The sequence below is a fragment of the Ictidomys tridecemlineatus genome, chromosome 5 (genome assembly GCF_052094955.1).
Source record: "Ictidomys tridecemlineatus isolate mIctTri1 chromosome 5, mIctTri1.hap1, whole genome shotgun sequence".
Lineage (NCBI taxonomy): Eukaryota > Metazoa > Chordata > Mammalia > Rodentia > Sciuridae > Ictidomys > Ictidomys tridecemlineatus.
In genome coordinates, this window is record NC_135481.1 from 65,707,243 (window position 1) to 65,718,287 (window position 11,045).

Consider the following 11,045-nt stretch of genomic DNA (forward strand, 5'->3'; position numbering starts at 1 on the left):
CGTACTCTTCACCATGTTTAGATCCTGATTTCAACAAATCAGCTATAAAAAGACCATTGGCATATACTTGAATATGATTTGGGTTCTACTTGCCTATGTGAGTTATTATTCATTTTGTGTATTAACGGCATTGTATGAAGAAAACATTATGTTACAGAAATACATACTGATACATTTGAGGTGATATTTATATTAGAGATTGTTTTAAAGTGCTTCAGCAAAAATAAAATAGATAGACCAAATATAGCATGTTGAGCATTATTATATCTTAATGATGGCAATGATGAAGGTATATTTTAAAATCATCTCTTTTTATGTATGTTGGAAATTTTTCATAGTAAGGAGATGGAAAGTAAGAGATAGAAGGAGAGAGATAGATTGCCCTCCAATATCCTTAGTATCATTTCGTAAATAATTTTAAATGAAAGGAAGGAAGGTAGAAAAGAGGAGAGTGCAATTTCCACTAATATTTGTGAACACCTACTCTGAGTTAGTCTCTGTGATGTGGATGCACATGAAGATACACACACGTCAGGTGGGTGTTACCACCACCATGGTAAAGCTGAGGAAAATTAGATTCAAGTTGCATCTATATCTCCACATGGAAAACAGAAAGAGAAAAAATTCATTTTTTATCAACTAAAAACAAAAACAATGATAGTAATCCCACCGTCTGTGGTTTCAGTTACCTGTGGTTAACTTTGTTCTGAAAACATTAAATGGAAAATACCAGAAATAAACAATTCATAAGTTTTAAATACTTTCAATTATGGTATATTGTTAAATTGTATTGTCAATATCTTATTGTGCCTAATTTATAAATTAAACTCTATGTATAGTAATATATACAGGGGTAAAAACTAGCAGTGGTTTCAGAAATTCCCTGGGGGTCTTGTGAGGATCTTGAAATTCATTCCCTGTGGATAAGAGAACCAATGCATATTAATAGCTAATGGGCTGTGGAGGAAGGACTTCCTCCAGTCCGTCTGCTACTTGGAACTAACTAGTTGCCAGCAACCCTGACTCAGGTTCTTTTCTTTTCCCTGATACTGTGATAAAAGAACATGAGTTCTGACCTGAGATATATGAAAAGGAAAGAGATTTTGCATCCTCATACCTAGCAAATGGCAGGATAAAAAATATGAACCCAGTGATTGACTCCCACATTGGCCACACATGGCTGAAAGCCACTTTTTCTCATGCATTCTGAGAAGTTGAGTACATTCAACTGCATACTTTGCAGAGAGGGCAGCAAACTGCCAGAAGGGTTCTTCCCACATACCTTCTCTTCTGCATATCCAGCTCCTCTCTCTTATATATCACTTTCTTCAGAGCCCATCCCTATTCCAAAAGAGCCAAAGCTTCTGGAAGTCTATGCTTCAGCACAGCATGGAGGGTCAAGGGCAGGCAGTGTGGTTTCTCCTGCCTGGGACTAGGATGCATAGCCCACTCCAAGCTGACACCTCAAGCTGACATTCTGAAACTGTGGTCTGTCAGACCCTATTCTATGCTCTGACAGCTCTGTACTCTGAATAACTTCTTCTGATGGTAATCTTATTTGACCACCTGCAATGACTCTTGCATGTCTATCTGTCTTTGCTCTCAGTTCATTTTTTTGAGCCCACCTTAAACCATTTCTGTAACCCATACATATCATGGTTTGAAGTATGTGATTTGTTACAGATATTCTCTGTGAATAGCAGTCAATGAAAGTGGTATAACTTGTAAATTTATTGTTATTAAATAAATTCTGACATTGTGGAAAGACATAATGTGTTTGGTCTACATCAATGGCATGGCTCACTTCCAGACAGCAAACAAAAAGACTATTTACAGACATGTAGGCAGGGTTAAGGGAACCAAAAAGGGATGGTAAGGCACCCAGGGGCTAGCTACAGGTAAGGAGTTACAATCAGCACTGAATGGCCAAGGATGGGGAATAGTCACTGGAAATCAGTGGGAACTATCTGAGAAGCCATGTGAATTGTAGCCTTAAAGTACACAGCAACTGCCAGTAGAGAAAGTGGGTAAATAAATTAACCTCCATCTTGTCAATAAGCCACAGTATTTTATGGTTGATTCCCATTTGCCAGACCCAATGGAATCAGAGCCCAGGTAGGGGTAAGAGGTAAAGAATGTGGAAGGGCAAATGGAGACTAACCAACACAAAAAAGTTTACAATATGATAAGGATGGTGAAAGGGAAAAACAAAGGGAACCTGGTCCTGGATGATATCAGCAACTTCCTACATTCATGTTTTAGATTTCATGTTTTATTATGTACATAAGTAACTCAATCAATCAATCAATCATTGGATTAGGCACTACTGGTCAAGTTTTCTGTTATGTGCTGCTAAATCCACCCCATATTTACGTCACACCTCTAGCAAGCATCTAAACCAACACTACATCTCAGGGCCCAAGAGATTTTTTTTTCTATTCCTTCTTCATTAAATCAGAGAAATTCTGAATTAAATTTTTATCAACACACAGAATTCAGAAGAAGTGTGAAAGTGACGGAAGAGGAAGAGAGGTACTTGATAAACTCTTGCAAAGCTAAAAACTATGAGACAATTTTATATATATATATATATATATATATATATATATTGAACCACCTGGGGCACTCTACCACTAAGCTACATCCCCAGCCCTTTTTTATTTTGAAACAGGGTCTCTGGCCTTAGGCTTGTGATTCTCCTGCCTTTGCCTCCTGAGTATCTGGGATTATAAGCATGCACCATAGTGCCCAGCTGAAAATAATATCTTGAGGGTAGTTAGCAGGCTCAGTCTAAAAATTATGCTTCAGCGTGTTTACCCAACTTTTAGAAAGGGAGACAATGAAAAGAGGAGACGGTAAAGAGCACACAGATTTCCGTTTTAATAAAGAATCTCCACTGGTCATTTGTAAACCATATAAAACTGATGCAAAAATTTTAAATTAAAGATACAATTTCTGTTTTGTGATGCTACCACAAAATGTCATGTTGATTCATCGATGCCTACAGATTCTATTAATATGAATTTACTGAGTTAGAAAAAATGCATGTATATGTAAACAAGGGTTGCTGATTCCAACATACTTCTAAAAATATCAACAAAATAAATGGTCTAGAATGCATTAAGTCAGAGAAGGCACAGAAGTATATGAAAACACACCCAGAAACTAGAATGTCCTTCCCAGGCCTGCTGGAGGACACAGCCTGGCTGAGCTCACAGAATACTCTGAACAGAATGGTTCAGGATCGGGGCTGGTGTGATAGGATAGCTATACTTCCTTCCCCTGCACAGAAAGCCTTCTGAGATGCTGAGGAGTGTCTTATCTGGGTTCCTGCCAAAATCATCCTATCATTCTCAAGAGAGTAAAACAAAAGTCATCAGTGACTAATCACTAATGATAATCTGGTTTTTATAAAGCCACATTTTGCAAAGAAACTTTGAATTCTTGATGCAGCCTTGTCAAGTTGGCTCTATCCCCCATTTTACAGATGAGGAAATTAAGAAAACTTACTCAAGATCACCTATCAATAGGTTGAAGGGAAAAATAGTAAGCCCCTATAAGATCTTATCAGACCTCTCTAACGTCATTGTGACACTCTCCTTTAGATTTCCCCAGCTTCAGCCACCCTGGTCAGGTCCCAACACACCGCTTATCCACACCCTTTATAACCTCTTATTCTGAGCTCAGTTTAGTACTTGCTTAAGAAATCTTTGCCTTCATGCCCTACCCCAGACCAGCCGTTCTTTCATGAGCTCCTACAATGCTGTGTACCTCTTAGCACTTAGGACTGTCACTAACTAATCAACTGATTGGAAGAGTACTTAAAAGGATTAGATAATGAGTTGTTCACCCTCTGATACTAGCACCAAGGGGATTGGGGTTGTGTTGGGTGGGTTGGTATCTTCGACTACTCAACAATTTCCATTAGCTTTTCCTTACTGTCTACCCCAAATAAAACAGATGATGGGAATCACTTTGCCATATAAAATCATCTTCAAGACAAGTCTCTATGCTACTCCATCTCTTAAACCCAGATTGCAGCCCCAATCCCCTCTCCTGTAGAAACTTTGGAACTATTTTTTTTTTTATTTCTTTCACTCTGATGAGCATGAAGGGTTTGTGGTAGCAAGGACTATGTCTTAACCACCCTAGAGCCCCAGAACCTAATGCAATGCTTAGACTATGGTAAGCAACAGGGTAATGATGAGTAAATGAATGGATAAATGAATGAATAAAAGATTCAGGACTCCTAAGTTAGTGCTCTTCCACTATACCACTCTATTTCCTCCCAGACAGAAGTCTACAGATACTGCTGCTTTGGACTTTTTCTTGGAAAAGGGTTTGCACAAGCTCAGACCCTGACAGAAAATTCTTGGTTTACGGATTTAGCCCAGATACTGCATCCCACTCTCAATGATGTATCAAGAAATGCGCTCCCTTGGCTGGAAGGAAATGGTGATGTGGAGGTGACAGAACTGAGCAGGAGCCTTCCAGTTTTTGATACTGAGGGAACCAGGGTACCAGGACCTAGGTCAGTGTTAGTCTAGCTTCCACAGCACATCTCTGAGGAAAGAGAAGTAGGCCTAGGGCTTCTCTCTCAAGTCGGTCTCAAAAGATAAGGACAGGATCCAGATTATTTAACAATCCAGATCATTAAAACAAAAGTAATCAGTAAATAATCACTAATGATAATCTGGTTTTTATAAAGCCACATTTTGCAAAGCAACTTTGAATTCTTGATGCAGCCTTGTCAAGTTGGCTCTGTCCCCCATTTTACAGATGAGAAAATTAAGAAAATATGAAGGACAGAATGATCAAGGGTCCAGGTGTCCTTTTTATCCAATTTCTCAACATTTGAAATACCAAAACCCTTGGCAGCCTGTTTCTCAAAATCACCTGAGACGTGTTGGATAGAAAAGCCAATTCTAGGACTCCACCCCAAATCTACTGAATCAGAACCTCTGGGTGTGCTCCAAGGAATCTGTTTTGAACAAGCTGTCCAACTAATTCTGATGCTTGCTAAATTTGGAGACATTCTTAACTTCCAAGTCATCTTTTAACAAACATCAGAGGATAAGCATCAATTTAGGCTAGGCCAGGACTATGGAGTAGAGGAATCCTAAGGAACTAATAAAGAATCCATTGGTACTGGACATTTTGCATTTTCAAATTATAGTATAACAGTCACCACCAGTGGCAAGTGGCTTGGGTAGCTGCTGCTACAGCCCTCCCTTCATCTTATTCTTATCACAGTCACAGTATATCTGACCCTGCCAGAGGGAGAGGAACACTAAAGGACTGGGACCTGGGTTTTGTCACTTAAAAAACAAAGTTCAAAGTGCCAGATTAAACCTGGATGTCACAAGAATGCTGTGGTTTTTCTTTGTTTATTCTGAGGAACAGCAAGGACATTTTGGCAGCTAAATCCTCAAATAAAGACAAAATCACTAAGCCATTTCTGAGGTGTCTTGTCACTCACAAGTCTCTTTGTTGCCAATGGGTCTAACCCCAGCCTCTTATTGCGGCAAAATGTTCACCCAAAGTGCCCATTTTCTGGGAGGGGCCAAGGGCCTAGTCACAACAAATCCAATGCTCGCCCTGATCACACAGGGCGTAGACCTGTGTGCAAAGACCCTTTCTTTCTTTAAAACATGGACACTTTTGGCTGGGCACAGGGGTGTACACCTGTAATCCCAGCCACCTGGGAGGGTGAAGCAGGAGGATCACAAATTCAAAGCCACCCTTAGCAACTTAGCCAGACCCTGTCTCAAAATTAAAAATGGCTGGGGATGTAGCTCAGTGATGGAGTACCCTGGGTTTAATCTTTAGTGCTGGGGGAAAAAAAAATCTTGACATTTTAAATAAATATATTTGATAAACAAAATCCTCCCCTCTCCCTAATACTACCAAATAACACATACTACCGAAGATTTTTTAATATTATTTCAGCGGTACAGGATTTCCTGAAGCCCAATGTATGGAACTCTGCTCCCATGAGTCCTAATTAAGTACTACCATAAACACAATAGAAAATTAAAAACCTGAAATGTCCAGAATTTTTTTTACCCAATCCTGAAGAAAGTCAAGGTGGGAACAGGTATGATGGATAAGGAAAAAAATTTGTAAATATTCCTTTTACTCATGTTCTGTTTGTTCATAGAAATTTGGTAGACATGTAGATATATGCAATAATTTTCTCATGCTTTTATTAATCTGAAGTAATTTTGTTATTTTAGGGACATTAATAATTAATTTATATAGAATTTAATATGCTCATGAAATAATCATGCTTGGTAAATTTAAAGGTATAATCTTAAAGACAATTAAATATTTACTACTTGAATTTACTTTAAAATATTTTTTATGGAATGTTGAAACTACTAGACTTTTAAAAAATCTAGTTGTTTTTGAGTTTTATAACATTTATTTTATAATGCCCAAACTGAGCACTCTTTATTTAAGTAAAATTATATAGTAATTTTTAAAAAATCCTTTGTCTCAAGTTCATATGTCTAAGAGAACAGACTCTTTCCCCTTCATACTCTTAGACTGGTTCATCTCCTGTTTGTTTGGCTACAGGGGCAAGTAGGAGTACAGGCATACAGGATACTCCTATTCTCAGTGCCTGGCCAACTACATGCCAACTCTGCACTGACTAAATCTCAAAAGAGGAAGCCCCCCACAAAGGAAGGGGGCCTCCACCTTTGCCTAACAGTGAAAACAGCAGTGCCTCCCTGAATGTTGTAAAACTGCATCTGCACCATTTTCCATTGATTCTAAGATATATCTTTTGCAAACAATGTCTTTAAGCATAGAACATGATGCCCTAACCTTGGACCTCCACCGTCAGCCTCTGGTTGCTTTCAGGTTTCTTTAATTCACCAAGATGAATTAAATGACACCAGTTTCTGCTGTCATTGGCTGGGCTTGGGATGGCTAACATCATTATGGATCTCAATGATAGTTTCTTCTATCTGAGTGATAGCTTTTACTCTCCTGATTTCCAGAAAGTACTTTGGTTGTCAATTTGCAAAAATATGTACTATCATGTTCACCATTCTGATCATGTATATCTACTTCACTAATATCAAATTCAAGTCCTGCTGCTCTGTTTCTGGGCCTTTTTTGCACATATTTTTTTTTTCATTGTGTTTTGAAGTCATAGCATAATCTTTTGGAGGACTGTTTAAATGGTAATTGAACTCCATTCCTACAGTCCTAACAATGCACTTAATTGAACTGAAGTGATGACAGTAGGAACAGCTATGATTAACCTTCAACATGAACAACTGTACCTCCACCAAGTCTAGCCAACACCACATCAAATGATCCCCAGAGATGTTGGGATATAGAAAATGAACATTCTATAATCACTTAAATATGGTTCCAACTCCCTACCCCATCCTGCTTTCTCAATGTCCAAACAGACTACTGTTCATAAGTAAGATGAAGAGGAAAGTGGTTTCAACTAAGAAGAGGATAATGTAAAATGAATAGTCCTCTCTCTTTTATAATATTCTGGCTCATTTCCATCATTCTGTCTTAAAGTGAGAAACTCAAAGTTACTCTCTTACCTACTCTATAGTACATCAGGTTTCTTTACTGAGACCTCAATGTCAATGTCTTTTTTCTCCCTTAATTTGTCTCTTTTTCTCCACTAGTAACCTGGAAATAAAAGCAAGTGACTGACTCCTATATTATCTATCAAAGCTAGTACAATGACTTTCGAGCAGGCCAATTTTTGCCCCCTCCTGCCCCACCTTGGGTTCTACCTGCATTTTTTATAGCCCTTGAGCAAGATCACCAGAGGCTCTTTTTACCACGTGACCTCTTGGGAAGGAGGGCTCCTCTTAAAGAGCTCAGAAGACCCTCACCCTGGGGAAACCTCTGACCAGGGCTAAGACTGTAAGGAGTTTCTGGCATTTGGGAGTTGGCTGGTGGTCAGGATTTTCCAGTCTATTCTGAAAAAGCAACAGATTTTTTAAGTCAGGATGATAAAGTGCCACTGAAGCACGGGAGACTGACAAATGGGATCACAGCCCTGACTTAGTGGAGCCAGATTCTCTGTATCACATAAGGACACAGACACCCTGGCTTCTTCCCCCTCATTAACTGAAGAAATGTGAATATGGAGCTTTTTATTCTATTCACCACATCCTCTCTTGGGAAAGGGACCAGTTCTGCTCTTGACTTTTCTTTCTGACCCTCAGGCCTAGGGCTGCAGAGGGTCTGTTGAAACTGTGAAGTTGTAGCCATTTCTTGTTTGTTATCCTCTCCTTTGGATGTTAACAAAGGGATGCTGCTAGGGAGGCTCAGGCATTTGAAATACAACTACCCAAAGTAATAGTAATAATATAGAGTGCTTTTTAGTTAAAAGTGCTTTCACCTTTGCTTTTATTTTAATTTGATCTTCATTTGATTCCTCCCACACCAATAATCCCATAAGTATTTATCAGGGTCCCCGTAGGAATCAGATGAATAAAAAGACACAAAGTGTTTAATTGAAAATTATTTAAAAATAGGACTAGTTACAGAGATAAATCAGTTAGAGTCTAATTAGGAAAACAGAAACTACATAATTATTTTAATAAAGTAAATTAAATATAAAGAATTGATTCAAAAGGGTTGGAGATCTTTATATGAGGTACCTAAAGTAATCACAGTAGCAACAGAAAATAGAATGGTGGGTACCAGAGGCTGGAAGAGGGGAGGAGGGGAATTGCTGTCTCATGGGTAGATTTCCATTTTGCAAGATGAAAAAGCTAGAGATTGGTTACACAACAATGTGAATATGCTTTACTGTGAATGGTGCACTTAAAAATGGTTTCAACAGTACATTTTTGTTATGTTTTTCAACACAATAAAAAGAGAAAAAAGGAGTTGGGGTTAGAGATTCAAATATGTAAAAGAGTTCATTCAAGTAACAAGTAACCCAGCAAAGAAAAGGGGATAAAACAACTGGCACTACTGGCCAGGAACAAACGGAAGACCTCAGGGGACTGCAGATCTGGGACTCAGGTCTCCAAATAGGCACTGCTGACTACTATAGTGCTTGAGAACAAGGACCCTGGGGACAGTTCTGGATGCTAAAAACAAAACAGAACAACAGGAGGCTGGAATCTACTATGCTGTAGGGGAAGGGGCTGTTGCTTAGGGGACAATTACAGAAAGAACAAGCAAAGAGAAGAACTGAGCCCTCCTCCTGCCTCCAGCCTTGCATGCTCTTTGTAGCACACTGCACTGGCAGAGCTGCTGGCAAAGAGAGAGGCCATTTGCAAAGTCCCTTGCACTAGTACTAAACAGCAGGCAGAGAGGGAGCTGAGCAAAATTAGTTTAACAATGAACACACACACACACACACACACACACACACACACACACAAATGTGGGCAGAATTAAGGGAATGGTCAAACAACCCACCACTAGGAATAGCAGGGTAGTTACACCCTTATGTCTAAGGGGCAAGAGGAAGAAATGATGTTACAAGAACCTTGTGAGGATCATCAAGACCTTGGCTGTCAGAGTGGACGGCCTAGCAGGAAAAGCAATGGCCATCTGCCTAAATTATGGCCAAGCAAAGTAAGAATTGGGCAAGGGTACGGGGAAAATTCCCTAACCACTCTCTTCCCCTACATGTTAATCTGAAACTGCCACAGCTTGGCTAAGCCAAACTGGAAGCCAGAGAACAATATGTTTAATATTTATTTTTTTAAAAAATAGAATGTACTATATAGCTTTATCTGTACCTTGATTTTCCTGCCTAAGGACAACAATGATATCAACAACAAAAAAAAATTGAAATCCCTCTGTGTTAATAGGCATCAGCTCATTCCTTCTCAAAAGTTGAGCAATAACTGATACTGCCACTGATGAAAATCAACCAGGGCCGAGTTCTATTTGCCCAGATGTGAAGGTTGAACACTTAAGTCCTAACCCTTCATAATTTGGCATGAAGGAAATCTGCTTTTATGTTAAGCATAAAAAATTTGTGATTTTTGTTAAATGTCTATGCCACAAAAATGCCCATAACCGATTTTCATAAATACCTGAAAATTTAAACAGCAGATTAGATTTTTATCATTGGTTTCTTTTGCAAATTGTTGAGAAACTACTTCGTTTTCAGACTCCTCTAAAATGGCAATGATGGCAATACACATCTCAAAAGATTGTAGGAGGACAAAATAAGGGGAGAAAAAAAAAACAGGTAATAGCACGGCAGAAAGATGGGATTGATTTTCTATTACCTTCAGCTCTCCCTGGATCTGAGACTTCTTTAAAGGACTACCATCCCTGTTATCACTATCACACCATCACTATTATCATCCCCATCATCACCAAGATAATCATCATCAGGACCTATGTCCTCACTGTCATCATCACCAGCAACAAAATCATTGTCACCTCAGTATAACTAAGATCATTATCTCTTCATAGTCCTAAAGATCCTTGCCCTTGGGACCTTCAAAATTTTATGGAGCAATAAAACCTCTTGGGACAAAGTGAGTAATGGGATTCAAAGTCAGAGACAAGGTTGGAATGCTGGCTTTGCCACTGTCTAATTGTGGGATCCTCCTGAGTTTCCAAGTTTTCTATTCAAAAGGAATATCTAGTTGCTTTCTTCTCTGATGTGACGTATCCTCTCTGAGGATGTTTTTCTTTTGCCTTGAATAAACTTTGCTATACTTAAAAAAATTAAAAAAAACTATTATTCTCCTTTTCCCTCTCCAAATTCATCCTCTGCCTTTTGCTGTCCTATTTTGTGTACTGCAAGGATGACCTTTATAGACAGAATCACCTACTCTCCCTTATGTGTGTACATATTTGTATGAATATTGATAGAAGAGATGAAAACATGCATACCAAGCTTAAATTATGTGATTTAAGAGAGCAAGGGTGGTGACAATAGTGGAAACATTAGTTAAGGGGAAAAAAAGTAGAATAAAATGAAAAAAATTTATATCTGAAAATATTATGCTAAGTAACAGAAATGATCAACAAAATCATACCTCTGTATGAAATTCTAAAACATACGAACTTATCTATTG